Consider the following 5,017-nt stretch of genomic DNA (forward strand, 5'->3'; position numbering starts at 1 on the left):
TTGTTGGATTCAATGACGATTCCCCCTTCCATATATGCTTTGCATTCTCTCCTGGATATCATCGGTCGACACCGCCATGCTGTTGTGATTGTGCTTTGTGTGTTTTGTTTGTGCTTATGTGCATCGATAACTACTGCTATCGCATATTTAATTTTCTCCTTTTTTTCCCCTCTAGTTTAAGTGTGTCCACGCAACTACTTCAGCACGTTGTGATCAATAATAAACTTGCAATTGTTGTGAGATAAATTAGCGAGCTAAGTCGGCTTGATGTGTAAAGGTTGACTATAAATTGAAATGTATTTCTTATACCTTAACTACTCTCTCTGTTCTGTTTTATATGTATGGCATAGGCTGGTTAGTTCAATTATAGGATGGAGTTAAACATACCCGTGTTAACGCTATGGTCATATTTATTCTTAGCTTGCACATTATTTATAACTTACATAATCAATTAACCGTAGGATAAACTTGTATTTAAACCACAAAACATGGGATTTTATTCCTAAAATATACTCTACATCCTTATAAATTATAACTTGACAAAGAACAAATTTGCTGCAGGGCATAATTGAGAGTGGTTTGTCATGATAAAATAAAAATGTTAATGTTAAAACATCAACCTGCAAAAGTCCACAACCAGCGATAAGAGTGCAGATTCAGAATGTTGCATGATCAGGATTAAGAAGCAAATGATGGACATACACTTCTTTTTTTTTTTGCTCTACCAATTCATATTTGAAGTTCTTTTCTTTTCAGTTCCAGAATAAACAATATAGGAGTTGCCCAATCATATTTTTTCCTGTTCGGGTCGCTACACGTGGACGGCGACCCACCGGCCCCCTCCCTCCTCTACCCACGGTAGTAAATCATAGATAGCAGACGCTTTAGCCGACTCTAAGTTCCAATAGCGACATTTAATTATCACGTGTATTTGAGTGTATATATTATGAATAATGACTTTATAAAATATTAACAAAGAAACTGAGAAGCAAATTAATGATAAATCAACACATGTATAACCTATGAGGTAAGTAGAGATTTAGTAGTTCTCGAATAGTTGATGTCTTATTCCAACTTAAATTTAATTAAGAAGCAAAATGTTATGACTCACGAGAATACAATGTTTTAGGAGACACAACAACTAACTTACTCGTCATTTGTTATATGTTAGTGGTCATATAAAATAGGCTTACACTATAGTGGCCCGCTAAGTCAAAATAATGGCCACTAAGTTCTAGCATGCTATATCCAGCGTCCGCTATGAATGCTATTTATTACCTTGCCTCTAGCCCGCCTCACCGCCTCCTGAGCGAGCTGACTTGCAAGGATGGTGATGGCGGGGCTCCTTTCTCACTCGAAGACGCGACCGATGGTGGGGCACCGAGGCAACCGGGCGAATGTCACGTTGCGCAGATCCGGACCTCCACGACCAGATCTTGCGATGAGGCTTGCGAGCGGCAGGAAAGACAAAGGAGAGCCAGAGCTCGACGGTGCGCATGTGGCAATGGTACAACGGTCGGTGCTGAAGGCGGTGTAAGGGACAGCCAGAGCTAGCATCCCAACGTCTAGATCCGGCATGCCCCTGACCGGATCCGGTGTCTCTTCGACGTGATAGCCCGGATCTCCTCGGATGGGTTCGGTAGCAATGGCGGTAATGACGGGATGGTGTGATGAGTCTGCTTGAGGCCCGATGCTGTGGAGAGGCAGCGGGATGGATGGCGTCGGGGCTGCACAACGACCGGTGATTGTGCCACTAGATTGCCACGCGGTTGTCACGAAGTAGAGAGCATTTGCAACCTGCGAGTTAGTGATTGCTTGGATCCAGCGTACCCTGACGAGGTGGCTATCGGTGACTACAGGCGATGACAGTGGGAAAGGGGCGGGGAGCGGTTGTAACGCTTGCCAAGTGTGGCGGCGAGGTGGCAGTTGTTAATGCAAAACACAATGGCCTAGAAGACCTGCTTAACTTCAGTGCAGGTCCAAATCTTTGGGTTCAAGAGCATGTCAGTTGGTTTGATCCTACAACCAACAAGAAAGATAATAGCAAAAATTAGAAACGACAGTCGATCGGCCGATAGGCCGATGTTGTATCGTATCAGTCGATGTACGAGTGAATTGGCTGTAATTGTGAAAGAAACTTGTTCATAAACTAGATCTTGAATATAATTATAAACAACTTTTCCTTAACAAAACCAATCTTACATGTCGAACTTCAATGATGCAGTATAAGATTGATGAAGTTAAAGTCAGTCATTGTACAATTATACAACTTAAATAATTAGCTTATGAACAGTCTTTGATGCATTAGACCTAAATTACTTGCAATCGGTCATAGAGGTAAATGTCATGCAATTACTAATTTGATCTTTACCTTAAAAAACAAGCAATCAGAATAGATCGGACCAAACCGAGACAATATCAAATGCTTATAATCAAGAAAAAGTGAATTAATAATTATATGGATTCATATCATAGCCGATGAAGTGACTTAAGTTATTACAGATAACGTATCGGCTAGAATCCGATACAGCTTTACATAAGAATATCAAGTTATAACTAAATCTATTAAACAAGCTATAACTCCAGCAGATCGGACCTAACCAAGACAATGAGAAGTTAATAACAAGCTTAATAGATTTAAAGGATTGATACTCTTAGATAAGATGAGGGATATAACCATATTAGGTAAAAGACAATAAACAATCTTAAAGCAGAATAGTTATATCAGGTAAGATCGGCTGATACCCCGGTGGTACCCTTATTGGCAATTAAAGAGCAAGTTAGTTCTTACAATTTCGACTACAACTTAGTAAGTTAAATTCAACTGATGCAGCATAAGCTGTAACAGAAATCGTAAGGCCTAACACGCCTTTGATTGTTTTTCAGGATGGTAGATACACTAGACAATCTAAACCAAGAAGAGCAATTTAGACGAAGCAGCTAGTTCTAGGCTGAACTAGCCGATATAGGTAAATGGCACTGTCTGACTTAGATTACATAGTGTTATATGACAAATTAGCGTTTGTATCGACCGGTTTAGAGTGTCAAACTTAACCGATGGAAGCCCTAGCCCCGCTGATACAAGCAACTATTGACGGAACCCACCTCTTGTTGGAGATCGAACTAAACCGATGCAACCCAACTCGAAGATAAGAAACTCGTCGAGAAGAAAACCTAGTATAATAGGGTGACAATGCGCTGAAAAGTGATTATTGAACTGATGTTTTTTTTACAAAGACCTTGGGTGTACATATTTATATCCATGAGCGAATACTAGTTCTTATCGGACATTACTCAAACTTTACTAAGGACAAAACAAAGAATTACAAGCCCAATTAGACTATAAAACAAAGTTTCCTAAAATATAAAAGGAAATAATTAACTCAATCTATTTAAAAATAAATCAAGTCATCGTATTCTCCTTGAACCCGAACATCTTTTTGGTAATATCGCCAAATCTTCCCATACCGAGTTTGACTAGGAGTCGACTTCTGGGCGTCATCCATCTCCTATCGGCAACCTTCATAATATTGTTGCCGATACGTTCCAGCCGATGCAATCTTCCAACTTTAGATCCCAAAATCACGTCGTTAAAACCGCCACGCGCTTTCCCTTTACTCAATGGAATATGCCAAATTTCGTAGTTAACAACAGTCTTCCCCCACCCCCACCACATCTCCTCTCTTGCCAATAGTGGCCATGGCAACATGACGATGGTGATGGCGGCGGTGCAGTGGTCCGGTGTGGTGTTGACGTTGGCTCGGCATGGCATAATCCTAGGTTTGCCCAAATAATAGCCCACATCATCCGTACATGATGGTATGAAAAAAAAATAACTAGAGGAAGGCCTTGTTTACTTCCCAATTTTTTTTCCCAAAAACGTAACATAGAATCTTTGGACATATGCATGGAGCATTAAATATAGATAAAATAAAAAACTAATTGCACAGTTTGTATGAAAATTGCGAGACGAATCTTTTGAGCCTAATTAGTCCATGATTAGCTATAAGTGCTACAGTAACCCACATGTGCTAATGACGGATTAATTAAGCTTGATAAATTTGTCTCGTGGTTTCCAGGCGAGTTATGAAATTAGTTTTTTCATTTGTGTCCGAAAACCCCTTCCAACATCCGGTCAAACGTTCGATGTGACACTCAAAAGTTTTCTTTTCGCGAACTAAACAAGGCCGAAGTTTGTCCAGGCTATTGGTTGCATGGGCGTACCTACGTTGTACTATCCAAGTTACATGACCCCAGGTAGATTATTCAAATCCTAATAACTAAATTATATCATATTAATGAATATATTAGTCAATAATTAGATAAACAGTAGGTATTGTACCCTGGTAATTTTTTTTGGTTCGTCACTAATCGGTTGTATGGTTTAATCTATAAAACTGCAAATACAAGTACTGCAATGTCAGCGCTGGCCGTCATCTCTATTTCTGGCAGTCACACACTAACCTCCATACTTCGGGGCTGTTCAGATTATAGCCAAATAAACCTTATCAAATTTTGGTAATACCAAAATGCTAAAATTTTGGTAATCTTACAATATTGTCAAGTTTTGACATGATTTCTTATGTATTTACCAAAATTTGATAAAAAGATGTACATCTTTAATAACTTTAAAAAAACAAAAATTAATATGGTTTGAAATGAATCAATATGAACAACCCCTTCCTGATGTGCGTAGCAGCTGCATCACAAGCCTTCAAGGGTAGCCCGTCGCTGCTGGCGACATCGATGAAACCTATCCAATCAATTCAGATACGAGAAAGTCAGAAACCGGGGTCGGTGACTTGAGTGGTGTTTGGATGGAATGGACTTATTTTAGTCACTCTCACAAAAAAAAAAAAGTCCTCCCATCCCAAACAGCTCCCAAGGTTGTCACCGCCAACTTCTATCCCCTTTAGGGAAGTCTACATGTGTGCTTGTACTTTTTATCGAGGCAGCTAGCGAGCAGAGCCTCCTCCTATCTCTCTCACATTGTCATGTCACACACACGTATCCTATC

This window comes from Oryza sativa, chromosome 4, assembly GCF_034140825.1.
Source record: "Oryza sativa Japonica Group chromosome 4, ASM3414082v1".
Classification (NCBI taxonomy): Eukaryota; Viridiplantae; Streptophyta; class Magnoliopsida; order Poales; family Poaceae; genus Oryza; species Oryza sativa.